Genomic DNA, 16,928 nt, shown 5'->3' on the forward strand with positions numbered 1-16,928 from the left:
GGTGGTGGTGGGTGTAGTGGCTGCCAATGGGTGGTGGTGGTGGGTGTAGTGGCTGCCAATGGGTGGTGGTGGTGGGTGTAGTGGCTGCCAATGGGTGGTGGTGGTGGGTGTAGTGGCTGCCAATGGGTGGTGGTGGTGGGTGTTGTGGCTGCCAGTGGCTGGTGGTGGTGGGTGTAGTGACTGCCAGTGGGTAGTGGTGGTGGGTGTAGTGGCTGCCAGTGGGCGGTGGTGGTGGGTGTAGTGGCTGCCAATGGGTGGTGGTGGTGGGTGTAGTGGCTGCCAATGGGTGGTGGTGGTGGGTGTAGTGGCTGCCAGTGGGTGGTGGTGGTGGGTGTAGTGGCTGCCAATGGGTGGTGGTGGTGGGTGTAGTGGCTGCCAGTGGCTGGTGGTGGTGGGTGTAGTGGCTGCCAGTGGGTGGTGGTGGTGGGTGTAGTGGCTGCCAATGGGTGGTGGTGGTGGGTGTAGTGGCTGCCAGTGGGTGGTGGTGGTGGGTGTAGTGACTGCCAATGGGTGGTGGTGGTGGGTGTAGTGGCTGCCAGTGGGTGATGGTGGGTGTAGTGGCTGCCAGTGGGTGGTGGTGGTGGGTGTAGTTGCTGCCAGTGGCTGGTGGTGGTGGGTGTAGTGGCTGCCAGTGGGTGGTGGTGGTGGGTGTAGTGGCTGCCAGTGGGTGGTGGTGGTGGGTGCAGTGACTGCCAGTGGGTGGTGGTGGTGGGTGTAGTGACTGCCAGTGGGTGGTGGTGGTGGGTGTAGTGGCTGCCAGTGGGTGGTGGTGGTGGGTGTAGTGGCAGCCAGTGGGTGGTGGTTGTGGGTGTAGTGGCTGCCAGTGGGTGGTGGTGGTGGGTGTAGTGACTGCCAGTGGGTGGTGGTGGTGGGTGTAGTGGCTGCCAGTGGGTGGTGGTGGTGGGTGTAGTGGCTGCCAGTGGGTGGTGGTGGTGGGTGTAGTGACTGCCAGTGGGTGGTGGTGGTGGGTGTAGTGGCTGCCAATGGGTGGTGGTGGTGGGTGTAGTGGCTGCCAGTGGCTGGTGGTGGTGGGTGTAGTGGCTGCCAGTGGGTGGTGGTGGTGGGTGTAGTGGCTGCCAATGGGTGGTGGTGGTGGGTGTAGTGGCTGCCAGTGGCTGCCAGTGGCTGGTGGTGGTGGGTGTAGTGACTGCCAATGGGTGGTGGTGGTGGGTGTAGTGGCTGCCAGTGGCTGGTGGTGGTGGGTGTAGTGACTGCCAGTGGGTGGTGGTGGTGGGTGTAGTGGCTGCCAGTGGGTGGTGGTGGGTGTAGTGGCTGCCAGTGGCTGGTGGTGGTGGGTGTAGTGACTGCCAGTGGGTGATGGTGGGTGTAGTGGCTGCCAGTGGGTGGTGGTGGTGGGTGTAGTGGCTGCCAGTGGGCGGTGGTGGTGGGTGTAGTGGCTGCCAGTGGGTGGTGGTGGTGGGTGTAGTGGCTGCCAATGGGTGGTGGTGGTGGGTGTAGTGGCTGCCAGTGGGTGGTGGTGGTGGGTGTAGTGGCTGCCAGTGGGTGGTGGTGGTGGGTGTAGTGACTACCAGTGGGTGGTGGTGGTGGGTGTAGTGACTGCCAGTGGGTGGTGGTGGTGGTGGGTGTAGTGGCTGCCAGTGGGTGGTGGTGGTGGGTGTAGTGACTGCCAGTGGGTGGTGGTGGTGGGTGTAGTGGCTGCTAGTGGGTGGTGGTGGTGGGTGTAGTGGCTGCCAGTGGGTGGTGGTGGTGGGTGTAGTGACTGACAGTGGGTGGTGGTGGTGGGTGTAGTGGCTGCCAGTGGGTGGTGGTGGTGGGTGTAGTGACTGCCAGTGGGTGGTGGTGGTGGGTGTAGTGGCTGCCAGTGGGTGGTGGTGGTGGGTGTAGTGACTGCCAGTGGGTGGTGGTGGTGGATGTAGTGGCTGCCAGTGGGTGGTGGTGGTGGGTGTAGTGCCTGCCAGTGGGTGGTGGTGGGTGTAGTGACTGCCAGTGGGTGGTGGTGGTGGATGTAGTGGCTGCCAGTGGGTGGTGGTGGTGGGTGTAGTGAATGCCAGTGGGTGGTGGTGGTGGATGTAGTGGCTGCCAGTGGGTGGTGGTGGTGGGTGTAGTGACTGCCAGTGGGTGGTGGTGGTGGGTATAGTGGCTGCCAGTGGGTGGTGGTGGGTGTAGTGACTGCCAGTGGGTGGTGGTGGGTGTAGTGGCTGCCAGTGGGTGGTGGTGGGTGTAGTGGCTGCCAGTGGGTGGTGGTGCGTGTAGTGGGTGCCAGTAGGTGGTGGTGGTGGGTGTAGTGGGTGCCAGTGGGTGGTGGTGGTGGGTGTAGTGACTGCCAGTGGGTGGTGGTGGTGGTGGGTATAGTGGCTGCCAGTGGGTGGTGGTGGTGGGTGTAGTGGCTGCCAGTGGGTGGTGGTGGTGGGTGTAGTGGCTGCCAGTGGGTGGTGGTGGTGGGTGTAGTGACTGCCAGTGGGTGGTGGTGGTGGGTGTAGTAGCTGCCAGTGGGTGGTGGTGGTGGGTGTAGTGACTGACAGTGGGAGGTGGTGGTGGGTATAGTGGCTGCCAGTGGGTGGTGGTGGGTGTAGTGACAGCCAGTGGGTGGTGGTGGGTGTAGTGGCTGCCAGTGGGTGGTGGTGGTGGGTGTAGTGGGTGCCAGTGGGTGGTGGTGGTGGGTGTAGTGACTGCCAGTGGGTGATGGTGGTGGGTATAGTGGCTGCCAGTGGGTGGTGGTGGGTGTAGTGGCTGCCAGTGGGTGGTGGTGGTGGGTGTAGTGACTGCCAGTGGGTGGTGGTGGTGGGTATAGTGGCTGCCAGTGGGTGGTGGTGGGTGTAGTGGCTGCCAGTGGGTGGTGGTGGTGGGTGTAGTGGTTGCCAGTGGGTGGTGGTGGGTGTAGTGGCTGCCAGTGGGTGGTGGTGGGTGTAGTGGCTGCCAGTGGGTGGTGGTGGTGGGTGTAGTGGGTGCCAGTGGGTGGTGGTGGTGGGTGTAATGACTGCCAGTGGGTGGTGGTGGTGGGTGTAGTGGCTGCCAGTGGGTGGTGGTGGTGGGTGTAGTGGCTGCCAGTGGGTGGTGGTGGTGAGTGTAGTGACTGCCAGTGGGTGGTGGTGGTGGGTGTAGTGGCTGCCAGTGGGTGGTGGTGGTGGGTATAGTGGCTGCCAGTGGGTGGTGGTGGGTGTAGTGGCTGCCAGTGGGTGGTGGTGGTGGGTGTAGTGACTGCCAGAGGGTGGTGGTGGTGGGTATAGTGGCTGCCAGTGGGTGGTGGTGGGTGTAGTGGCTGCCAGTAGGTGGTGGTGGTGGGTGTAGTGACTGCCAGTGGGTGGTGGTGGTGGGTATAGTGGCTGCCAGTGGGTGGTGGTGGTGGGTGTAGTGGTTGCCAGTGGGTGGTGGTGGGTGTAGTGGCTGCCAGTGGGTGGTGGTGGTGGTGGGTGTAGTGACTGCCAGTGGGTGGTGGTGGTGGGTATAGTGGCTGCCAGTGGGTGGTGGTGGTGGGTGTAGTGGGTGCCAGTGGGTGGTGGTGGTAGGTGTAGTGGCTGCCAGTGGGTGGTGGTGGTGGGTGTAGTGGTTGCCAGTGGGTGGTGGTGGGTGTAGTGGCTGCCAGTGGGTGGTGGTGGGTGTAGTGGCTGCCAGTGGGTGGTGGTGGGTGTAGTGGCTGCCAGTGGGTGGTGGTGGTGGGTGTAGTGGCTGCCAGTGGGTGGTGGTGGGTGTAGTGGCTGCCAGTGGGTGGTGGTGGTGGGTATAGTGGCTGCCAGTGGGTGGTGGTGGTGGGTGTAGTGGCTGCCAGTGGGTGGTGGTGGGTGTAGTGGTTGCCAGTGGGTGGTGGTGGGTGTAGTGGTTGCCAGTGGGTGGTGGTGGGTGTAGTGGTTGCCAGTGGGTGGTGGTGGGTGTAGTGGCTGCCAGTGGGTGGTGGTGGTGGGTATAGTGGCTGCCAGTGGGTGGTGGTGGTGGGTGTAGTGGCTGCCAGTGGGTGGTGGTGGGTGTAGTGGTTGCCAGTGGGTGGTGGTGGGTGTAGTGGTTGCCAGTGGGTGGTGGTGGGTGTAGTGGTTGCCAGTGGGTGGTGGTGGGTGTAGTGCCTGCCAGTGGGTGGTGGTGGTGGGTGTAGTGGCTGCCAGTGGGTGGTGGTGGTGGGTGTAGTGGCTGCCAGTGGGTGGTGGTGGGTGGTGGTGGGTGTAGTGGCTGCCAGTGGGTGGTGGTGGTGGGTGTAGTGACTGCCAGTGGGTGGTGGTGGGTGTAGTGGCTGCCAGTGGGTGGTGGTGGGTGTAGTGGCTGCCAGTGGGTGGTGGTGGTGGGTGTAGTGGTTGCCAGTGGGTGGTGGTGGTGGGTGTAGTGGCTGCCAGTGGGTGATGGTGGGTGTAGTGGCTGCCAGTGGGTGGTGGTGGTGGGTGTAGTTGCTGCCAGTGGGTGGTGGTGGGTGTAGTGGCTGCCAGTGGGTGGTGGTGGTGGGTGTAGTGGCTGCCAGTGGGTGGTGGTGGTGGGTGTAGTGGCTGCCAGTGGGTGGTGGTGGGTGGTGGTGGGTGTAGTGGCTGCCAGTGGGTGGTGGTGGTGGGTGTAGTGACTGCCAGTGGGTGGTGGTGGGTGTAGTGGCTGCCAGTGGGTGGTGGTGGGTGTAGTGGCTGCCAGTGGGTGGTGATGGTGGGTGTAGTGGCTGCCAGTGGGTGGTGGTGGGTGTAGTGGCTGCCAGTGGGTAGTGGTGGGTGTAGTGGGTGCCAGTGGGTGGTGGTGGGTGTAGTGGGTGCCAGTGGGTGGGGGAGAGGTTGGCGGGAGACACAGTCAAGGAATGTGCGGCCATGATCGCTGTGGTCAACATGTTATAGACCTCATATTAACCCCTCCCCCCTTGGCTCAGACCCCCCCCCCCTGGTTTCAGACCCCCCCCCCCCAGTTCTCTTGCACCACTCAATAGTGACCCACAATTCACCTAATTCAAATTTGGGGCTCGAACCCGTGGACAGATTGATGGTGACGTGAAATGTTAGAGGCCGAGTCCATAGAGTTTTATATTTGTTTACCTTGTTGATTTAAAATAGTTATTGAGAGTATCAGTGTGAGGTGAGTGATCTCTGTGACCAGCACCGCCACAGCACCTAGTGAACTGTGGAGACACACTTCCCTAGAGTTTATCCGGGAGAGGCTGAGGAACAAAGAGGATATTTTTTGTAATCTTTTATTTTCTTTCCCCCCACAGACGGTGCCAGACATTTACTACTGACCATCATACATACATTGTCTTCTGTCCTCCATGGACAGGTGAGAGAGCTGTCAAACATATAGTTCAGTGTTTTATTGAACAATCAACCACAGGAGGTGATTGTAGTGCTTTTAGAATGCTAACCTACCCTAACCTAACCTACCCTAACCTAACCTAACCTAACCTAACCTAACCTAACCTAACCTAACCCAACCTAACCTAACCTAACCTAACCTAACCTAACCTAACCTAACCTACCCTAACCTAACCTAACCTAACCTAACCTAACCTAACCTAACCTAACCTAACCTACCCTAACCTAACCTAACCTAACCTAACCTACAGACATAAACACACAGATTTACGTGTCCTGCGTAACATAGAGGCATGGTTGGGCAGCTGCTCGCAGGAGCGCGCGCACGCCCGCTCAGGTGGCGGGTGACTGAGGTGTGTTGACCTAGACATGTGCCCACGGGAGCTGTCAACACGTCAACACACCTGACAATGACACCATGACATGTTGACCGACCAACGTCGCCATATTTACTGGAAGGGGAAGGGAACTATTAGGGGGAAAGCACCAAGCCATTACGACAGTACAGCATATAGAAGGGGTCAGGATAAGGATTTGGGATGGGACGGGGGAAAGGAATAGTGCCCAACCACTTGGACGGTCGGGGATTGAACGCCGACCTGCATGAAGCGAGACAAGATCATGTAGGCTGTTTCTATATTATCAGTATTAATTATGCTAAGATGAGAGACATAGGGAGGAGTGAGAGAGACATGAGAGACACAAGCAGGAGTGAGAGAGACATGAGAGACACAGGGAGGAGTGAGAGAGACATGAGACACAGGGATTAGTGAGAGAGACATGAGACACACAGGGAGGAGTGAGAGAGACATGAGACACAGGGATTAGTGAGAGTGACATGAGAGACACAGGGAGGAGTGAGAGAGACATGAGACACACGGGGAGGAGTGAGAGAGACATGAGACACACACAGGGAGGAGTGAGAGAGACATGAGACACAGGGATTAGTGAGAGAGACATGAGAGTCACAGGGAGGAGTGAGAGAGACATGAGAGACACAGGGAGGAGTGAGAGAGACATGAGACACACAGGGAGGAGTGAGAGAGACATGAGACACACAGGGAGGAGTGAGAGAGACATGAGACACACAGGGAAGAGTGAGAGAGACATGAGAGACACAGGGAGGAGTGAGAGAGACATGAGAGACACAGGGAGGAGTGAGAGAGACATGAGACACACAGGGAGGAGTGAGAGAGACATGAGACACAGGGATTAGTGAGAGAGACATGAGACACACAGGGAGGAGTGAGAGAGACATGAGACACACAGGGAAGAGTGAGAGAGACATGAGACACACAGGGAGGAGTGAGAGAGACATGAGACACACAGAGAGGAGTGAGAGAGACATGAGACACACAGGGAGGAGTGAGAGAGACATAAGAGACACAGGGAGGAGTGAGAGAGACATGAGTCACACAGGGAGGAGTGAGAGAGACATGAGAGACACAGGGAGGAGTGAGAGAGACACAGGGAGGAGTGAGAGAGACATGAGAGACACAGGGAGGAGTGAGAGAGACACAGGGAGGAGTGAGAGAGACACATGAGAGACACAGGGAGGAGTGAGAGACACATGAGAGACACAGGGAGGAGTGAGAGAGACATGAGACACACAGGGAGGAGTGAGAGAGACATGAGACACACAGGGAGGAGTGAGAGAGACACAGGGAGGAGTGAGAGAGACACAGGGAGGAGTGAGAGAGACATGAGAGACACAGGGAGGAGTGAGAGAGACATCAGACACACAGGGAGGAGTGAGAGAGACATGAGAGACACAGGGAGGAGTGAGAGAGACACATGAGAGACACAGGGAGGAGTGAGAGAGACATGAGACACACAGGGAGGAGTGAGAGAGACATGAGACACACAGGGAGGAGTGAGAGAGACACAGGGAGGAGTGAGAGAGACATGAGAGACACAGGGAGGAGTGAGAGAGACATGAGAGACACAGGGAGGAGTGAGAGAGACATGAGAGACACAGGGAGGAGTGAGAGAGACATGAGAGACACAGGGAGGAGTGAGAGAGACATGAGAGACACAGGGAGGAGTGAGAGAGACATGAGAGACACAGGGAGGAGTGAGAGAGACATGAGAGACACAGGGAGGAGTGAGAGAGACATGAGAGACACAGGGAGGAGTGAGAGAGACATGAGAGACACAGGGAGGAGTGAGAGAGACACAGGGAGGAATGAGAGACACATGAGACACAGGGAGAAGTGAGAGAGACATGAGACACACAGGGAGGAGTGAGAGAGACACATGAGACACACAGGGAGGAGTGAGAGACACATGAGACACACAGGGAGGAGTGAGAGAAACACGAGACACACAGGGAGGAGTGAGAGAGACACATGAGAGACACATGAGAGACACAGGGAGGAGTGAAAGAGACACATGAGAGACACAGGGAGGAGTGAGAGAGACATGAGACACACAGGGAGGAGTGAGAGAGACACATGAGAGACACAGGGAGGAGTGAGAGACACATGAGACACACAGGGAGGAGTGAGAGACACATGAGACACACAGGGAGGAGTGAGAGACACATGAGACACACAGGGAGGAATGAGAGACACACGAGATACACAGGGAGGAGTGAGAGAGACACATGAGAGACACAGGGAGGAGTGAGAGACACATGAGAGACACAGGGAGGAGTGAGAGAGACACATGAGAGACACAGGGAGGAATGAGAGAGACATGAGACACACAGGGAGGAGTGAGAGAGACATGAGAGACACAGGGAGGAGTGAGAGAGACATGAGACACCCAGGGAGGAGTGAGAGAGACATGAGAGACACAGGGAGGAGTGAGAGAGACATGAGAGACACATGGAGGAGTGAGAGAGACATGAGAGACACAGGGAGGAGTGAGAGAGACAGAGAGACACAGGGAGGAATGAGAGACACATGAGACACAGGGAGAAGTGAGAGAGACATGAGACACACAGGGAGGAGTGAGAGAGACACATGAGACACACAGGGAGGAGTGAGAGACACATGAGACACACAGGGAGGAGTGAGAGGGACATGAGAGACACAGAGAGGAGTGAGAGAGACATGAGAGACACAGGGAGGAGTGAGAGAGACACAAGGAGGAGTGAGAGAGACATGAGAGACACAGGTAGGAGTGAGAGAGACATGAGACACACAGGGAGGGGTGAGAGAGACATGAGACACACAGGGAGGAGTGAGAGAGAAATGAGAGACACAGGGAGGAGTGAGAGAGACAGAGAGACACAGGGAGGAGTGAGAGAGACACATGGAGGCGTGAGAGAGACAGAGAGACACAGGGAGGAGTGAGAGAGACACATGAGAGACACAGGGAGGAGTGAGAGAGACAGAGAGACACAGGGAGGAGTGAGAGAGACACATGAGAGACACAGGGAGGAGTGAGAGAGACAGAGAGACACAGGGAGGAGTGAGAGAGACATGAGAGACACAGGGAGGAGTGAGAGAGACATGAGAGACACAGGGAGGAGTGAGAGAGACATGAGAGACACAGGGAGGAGTGAGAGAGACATGAGAGACACAGGGAGGAGTGAGAGAGACATGAGAGACACAGGGAGGAGTGAGAGAGACATGAGAGACACAGGGAGGAGTGAGAGAGACATGAGAGACACAGGGAGGAGTGAGAGAGACATGTGAGACACAGGGAGGAGTGAGAGAGACACAGGGAGGAATGAGAGACACATGAGACACAGGGAGAAGTGAGAGAGACATGAGACACACAGGGAGGAGTGAGAGAGACACATGAGACACACAGGGAGGAGTGAGAGACACATGAGACACACAGGGAGGAGTGAGAGAAACACGAGACACACAGGGAGGAGTGAGAGAGACACATGAGAGACACATGAGAGACACAGGGAGGAGTGAAAGAGACACATGAGAGACACAGGGAGGAGTGAGAGAGACATGAGACACACAGGGAGGAGTGAGAGAGACACATGAGAGACACAGGGAGGAGTGAGAGACACATGAGACACACAGGGAGGAGTGAGAGACACATGAGGCACACAGGGAGGAGTGAGAGACACATGAGACACACAGGGAGGAATGAGAGACACACGAGATACACAGGGAGGAGTGAGAGAGACACATGAGAGACACAGGGAGGAGTGAGAGACACAGGGAGGAGTGAGAGAGACACGTGAGAGACACAGGGAGGAATGAGAGAGACATGAGACACACAGGGAGGAGTGAGAGAGACATGAGAGACACAGGGAGGAGTGAGAGAGACATGAGACACCCAGGGAGGAGTGAGAGAGACATGAGAGACACAGGGAGGAGTGAGAGAGACATGAGAGACACATGGAGGAGTTAGAGAGACATGAGAGACACAGGGAGGAGTGAGAGAGACAGAGAGACACAGGGAGGAATGAGAGACACATGAGACACAGGGAGAAGTGAGAGAGACATGAGACACACAGGGAGGAGTGAGAGAGACACATGAGACACACAGGGAGGAGTGAGAGACACATGAGACACACAGGGAGGAGTGAGAGGGACATGAGAGACACAGGGAGGAGTGAGAGAGACATGAGAGACACAGGGAGGAGTGAGAGAGACACAAGGAGGAGTGAGAGAGACATGAGAGACACAGGTAGGAGTGAGAGAGACATGAGACACACAGGGAGGGGTGAGAGAGACATGAGACACACAGGGAGGAGTGAGAGAGAAATGAGAGACACAGGGAGGAGTGAGAGAGACAGAGAGACACAGGGAGGAGTGAGAGAGACACATGGAGGCGTGAGAGAGACAGAGAGACACAGGGAGGAGTGAGAGAGACACATGAGAGACACAGGGAGGAGTGAGAGAGACAGAGAGACACAGGGAGGAGTGAGAGAGACACATGAGAGACACAGGGAGGAGTGAGAGAGACAGAGAGACACAGGGAGGAGTGAGAGAGACATGAGAGACACAGGGAGGAGTGAGAGAGACATGAGAGACACAGGGAGGAGTGAGAGAGACATGAGAGACACAGGGAGGAGTGAGAGAGACATGAGAGACACAGGGAGGAGTGAGAGAGACATGAGAGACACAGGGAGGAGTGAGAGACAGAGACACAGGGAGTGAATAGAGAGACACATGAGACACCAGGGAGAAGTGAGAGAGACATGAGACACACAGGGAGGAGTGAGAGAGACACATGAGACACACAGGAAGGAGTGAGAGACACATGAGACACACAGGGAGGAGTGAGAGAGACATGAGAGACACAGGGAGGAGTGAGAGAGACATGAGAGACACAGGGAGGAGTGAAAGAGACATGAGACACACAGGGAGGAGTGAGAGAAACACGAGACACACAGGGAGGAGTGAGAGAGACACATGAGAGACACATGAGAGACACAGGGAGGAGTGAAAGAGACACATGAGAGACACAGGGAGGAGTGAGAGAGACATGAGACACACAGGGAGGAGTGAGAGAGACACATGAGAGACACAGGGAGGAGTGAGAGACACATGAGACACACAGGAGGAGTGAGAGACACATGAGACACACAGGGAGGAGTGAGAGAGACACATGAGAGACACAGGGAGGAGTGAGAGACACATGAGAGACACAGGGAGGAGTGAGAGAGACACATGAGAGACACAGGGAGGAATGAGAGAGACATGAGACACACAGGGAGGAGTGAGAGAGACATGAGAGACACAGGAAGGAGTGAGAGAGACATGAGACACACAGGGAGGAGTGAGAGAGACATAAGAGACACAGGGAGGAGTGAAATAGACATGAGAGACACAGGGAGGAGTGAGAGAGACATGAGACACACAGGGAGGAGTGAGAGAGACATGAGAGACACAGGGAGGAGTGAGAGAGACATGAGACACACAGGGAGGAGTGAGAGGGACATGAGAGACACAGGGAGGAGTGAGAGAGACATATGAGACACACAGGGAGGAGTGAGAGAGACATAAGCGACACAGGGAGGAGTGAGAGAGACATGAGAGACACAGGGAGGAGTGAGAGAGACATGAGACACACAGGGAGGAGTGAGAGAGACACATGAGAGACACAGGGAGGAGTGAGAGACACATGAGAGACACAGGGAGGAGTGAGAGAGACACATGAGAGACACAGGGAGGAGTGAAAGAGACACATGAGAGACACAGGGAGGAGTGAGAGAGACATGAGACACACAGGGAGGAGTGAGAGAGACACATGAGAGACACAGGGAGGAGTGAGAGACACATGAGACACACAGGGAGGAGTGAGAGACACATGAGACACACAGGGAGGAGTGAGAGAGACACATGAGAGACACAGGGAGGAGTGAGAGACACATGAGAGACACAGGGAGGAGTGAGAGAGACACATGAGAGACACAGGGAGGAATGAGAGAGACATGAGACACACAGGGAGGAGTGAGAGAGACATGAGAGACACAGGAAGGAGTGAGAGAGACATGAGACACACAGGGAGGAGTGAGAGAGACATAAGAGACACAGGGAGGAGTGAAATAGACATGAGAGACACAGGAGGAGTGAGAGAGACATGAGACACACAGGGAGGAGTGAGAGAGACATGAGAGACACAGGGAGGAGTGAGAGAGACATGAGACACACAGGGAGGAGTGAGAGGGACATGAGAGACACAGGGAGGAGTGAGAGAGACATATGAGACACACAGGGAGGAGTGAGAGAGACATAAGCGACACAGGGAGGAGTGAGAGAGACATGAGAGACACAGGGAGGAAGTGAGAGAGACATGAGACACACAGGGAGGAGTGAGAGAGACACATGAGAGACACAGGGAGGAGTGAGAGACACATGAGACACACAGGGAGGAGTGAGAGAGACATATGAGAGACACAGGGAGGAGTGAGAGACACATGAGAGACACAGGGAGGAGTGAGAGACACATGAGAGACACAGGGAGGAGTGAGAGACACATGAGAGACACAGGGAGGAGTGAGAAAGACACATGAGAGACACAGGGAGGAGTGAGAGAGACATGAGACACACAGGGAGGAGTGAGAGAGACATGAGACACACAGGGAGGAGTGAGAGAGACATAAGAGACACAGGGAGGAGTGAGAGAGACAGAGAGACACCGGGAGAAGTGAGAGAGACATGAGATACACAGGGAGAAGTGAGGAGAGACATGAGAGACACAGGGAGGAGTGAGAGAGACATGAGACACACAGGGAGGAGTGAGAGAGACATGAGAGACACAGGGAGTAGTGAGAGAGACATATGAGACACACAGGGAGGAGTGAGAGAGACAGAGAGACACAGGGAGGAGTGAGAGAGACAGAGAGACACAGGGAGGAGTGAGAGAGACATGAGAGACACAGGGAGGAGTGAGAGAGATACATGAAAGACACAGGGAGGAGTGAGAGAGACAGAGAGACACAGGGAGGAGTGAGAGACACACATGAGAGACACAGGGAGGAGTGAGAGAGACAGAGAGACACAGGGAGGAGTGAAAGAGACATGAGACACACAGGGAGGAGTGAGAGAAACACGAGACACACAGGGAGGAGTGAGAGATACACATGAGAGACACATGAGAGACACAGGGAGGAGTGGGAGACACACGAGATACACAGGGAGGAGTGAGAGAGACACATGAGAGACACAGGGAGGAGTGAGAGACACATGAGAGACACAGGGAGGAGTGAGAGAGACACATGAGAGACACAGGGAGGAATGAGAGAGACATGAGACACACAGGGAGGAGTGAGAGAGACATGAGAGACACAGGGAGGAGTGAGAGAGACATGAGACACACAGGGAGGAGTGAGAGAGACATAAGAGACACAGGGAGGAGTGAAATAGACATGAGAGACACAGGGAGGAGTGAGAGAGACATGAGACACACAGGGAGGAGTGAGAGAGACATGATAGACACAGGGAGGAGTGAGAGAGACATGAGACACACAGGGAGGAGTGAGAGGGACATGAGAGACACAGGGAGGAGTGAGAGAGACATATGAGACACACAGGGAGGAGTGAGAGAGACATAAGAGACACAGGGAGGAGTGAGAGAGACATGAGAGACACAGGGAGGAGTGCGAGAGACATGAGACACACAGGGAGGAGTGAGAGAGACACATGAGAGACACAGGGAGGAGTGAGAGACACATGAGACACACAGGGAGGAGTGAGAGAGACATATGAGAGACACAGGGAGGAGTGAGAGACACAGGGAGGAGTGAGAGACATATGAGAGACACAGGGAGGAGTGAGAGAGACACATGAGAGACACAGGGAGGAGTGAGAGAGACATGAGACACACAGGGAGGAGTGAGAGAGACATGAGACACACAGGGAGGAGTGAGAGAGACATGAGACACACAGGGAGGAGTGAGAGAGACATAAGAGACACAGGGAGGAGTGAGAGAGACATGAGAGACACAGGGAGAAGTGAGAGAGACATGAGATACACAGGGAGAAGTGAGAGAGACATGAGAGGACACAGGGGAGGAGTGAGAGAGACATGAGACATACAGGGAGGAGTGAGAGAGACATGAGAGACACAGGGAGTAGTGAGAGAGACATATGAGACACACAGGGAGGAGTGAGAGAGACAGAGAGACACAGGGAGGAGGTGAGAGAGACAGAGAGACACACGGGAGGAGTGAGAGATACATGAGAGACACAGGGAGGAGTGAGAGAGACACATGAAAGACACAGGGAGGAGTGAGAGAGACAAGAGAGACACAGGGAGGAGTGAGAGAGACCACAGGGAGGAGTGAGAGAGACAGAGAGACACAGGGAGGAGTGAGAGAGACATGAGAGACACAGGGAGGAGTGAGAGAGACATGAGAGACACAGGGAGGAGTTGAGAGAGACATGAGAGACACAGGGAGGAGTGAGAGAGGCAGAGAGACACAGGGAGGAATGAGAGACACATGAGACACAGGGAGAAGTAAGAGACGACAGAGACACACAGGGAGGAGTGAGAGAGACACATGAGACACACAGGGAGGAGTGAGAGACACATGAGACACACAAGGAGGATGTGAGAGAGACATGAGAGACACAGGGAGGAGTGAGAGAGACATGAGAGACACAGGGAGGAGAGAAAGAGACATGAGGACACACAGGGAGGAGTGAGAGAAACACGAGGACACACAGGTAGGAGTGAGAGAGACACATGAGAGACACATGAGAGACCACAGGAGGAGTGAGAGACACATGAGAGACACAGGGAGGAGTGAGAGAGACACATGAGAGACACAGGGAGGAATGAGAGAGACATGAGCACACAGGGAGGAGTGAGAGAGGACATGAGAGACACAGGAAGGAGTGAGAGAGACATGAGACACACAGGGAGGAGTGAGAGAGACATAAGAGACACAGGGAGGAGTGAAATGAGACATGAGAGACACAGGGAGGAGTGAGAGAGACATGAGACACACAGGGAGGAGTGAGAGAGACTGAGAGACACAGGGAGGAGTGAGAGAGACATGAGACACACAGGGAGGAGTGAGAGGGACATGAGAGACACAGGGAGGAGTGGAGAGAGACATATGAGACACACAGGGAGGAGTGAGAGAGACATAAGCGACACAGGGAGGAGTGAGAGACACATGAGAGACACAGGGAGGAGTGAGAGAGACACATGAGAGACACAGGGAGGAAGTGAGAGAGACATGAGGACACACAGGGAGGAGTGAGAGAGACATGAGAGACACAGGAAGGAGTGAGAGAGACATGAGACACACAGGGCGGAGTGAGAGAGACAGAAGAGACACAGGGAGGAGTGAAATAGACATGAGAGACACAGGGAGGAGTGAGAGAGACATGAGACACACAGGGAGGAGTGAGAGAGACTATGAGAACACAGGGTAGGAGTGAGAGAGACATGAGAGCACACAGGGAGGAGTGAGGAGGGACATGAGAGACACAGGGAGGAGTGAGAGAGACATATGAGGACACACAGTGAGGAGTGAGAGAGACATGAAGAGACACAAGGGAGGAGTGAGAGAGACATGAGAGACACAGGGAGGAGTGAGAGAGACATGAGACACACAGGGAGGAGTGAGAGAGACACATGAGAGACACAGGGAGGAGTGAGAGACACATGAGACACACAGGGAGGAGTGAGAGAGACATAGAGATACACAGGGAGGAGTGAGAGACACATGAGAGACACAGGGAGGAGTGAGAGACACATGAGACACACAGGGAGGAGTGAGAGACCATGAAACACAGGGAGGAGTGAGAGACACATGAGACACACAGGAGGAGTGAGAGAGACACATGAGAGACACAGGGAGGAGTGAGAGAGACAACATGAGAGAACACAGGGAGGAGTGATAGAGACAATGAGAGACACAGGGAGGAGTGAGAGAGACAATGAGAGACACAGGGAGGAATTGAGAGGAGACATGAGACACACAGGGAGGAGTGAGAGAGGACATGAGGACACAAGGGAGGAGTGAAGAGACATGAGACACACAGGGAGGAGTGAGAGAGACATAGAGAGACACAGGGAGGAGTGAGTGAATAGGACATGAGAGACACAGGGAGGAGTGAGAGAGACATGAGAGACACAGGGGGAGTGAGAGAGACAGTGAGACACACAGGGAGATGAGAGGGACATGAGAGACACAGGGAGGAGTGAGAGAGACATGAGACACACAGGGAGGAGTGAAGGGACATAGAGACACAGTGAGGAGTGAGAGAGGACATGAGAGACAACAGGGAGGAGTGAGAGAGACATAGAGACACAGGGAGGAGTGAGAGAGACACATAGAGAGACACAGGGAGGAGTGAGAGAGACATGAGACACACAGGGAGGTAGTGAGAGAGACACATGAGAGACACAGGGGAGTGAGAGAGACACATGAGAGACACAGGGAGGAGTGAGAGAGACACATGAGAGACACAGGGAGGAGTGAGAGAGACATGAGAGGACGACAGGGAGGAGTGAGAGAGACAATGAGAGACACAGGGACGGAGTGAGAGAGACATGAGACACACAGGGAGGAGTGAGAGAGACATGAGACACACAGGGAGGAGTGAGAGAGACATAGAGACACAGGGAGGAGTGAGAGAGACATGAGACACACAGGGAGGAGTGAGAGAGACATAAGAGACACAGGGAGGAGTGAGAGGAGACATGAGAGACACAGGGAGGAAGTGAGAGAGACATGAGACACACAGGGAGGAAGTGAGAGAGACATGAGAGACACAGGGAGGAGTGAGAGAGACATGAGACACAGGGAGGAGTGAGAGGACATGAGAGACACAGGGAGGAGTGAGAGAGACATATGAGAACACAGGGAGGAGTGAGAGAGACATAAGAGACACAGGGAGGAGTGAGAGAGACATGAGAGACACAGGGAGGAGTGAGAGAGACATGAGACACAGGGAGGAGTGAGAGAGACATGAGAGACACAGGGAGGAGTGAGAGACACATGAGACACAGGGAGGAGTGAGAGAGACATGAGACACAGGGAGGAGTGAGAGACACAGGGAGGAGTGAGAGAGACAATGAGACACAGGGAGGAGTGAGAGAGACACATGAGAGACACAGGGAGGAGTGAGAGAGACATGAGACACAGGGAGGAGTGAGAGAGACATGAGACACACAGGGAGGAGTGAGAGAGACATGAGACACACAGGGAGGAGTGAGAGAGACATGAGACACAGGGAGGAGTGAGAGAGACATGAGAGACACAGGGAGGAGTGAGAGAGACATGAGAACACAGGGAGGAGTGAGAGAGACATGAGAGACACAGGG

This window comes from Procambarus clarkii, chromosome 13 (assembly GCF_040958095.1).
Source record: "Procambarus clarkii isolate CNS0578487 chromosome 13, FALCON_Pclarkii_2.0, whole genome shotgun sequence".
Taxonomy (NCBI): domain Eukaryota; kingdom Metazoa; phylum Arthropoda; class Malacostraca; order Decapoda; family Cambaridae; genus Procambarus; species Procambarus clarkii.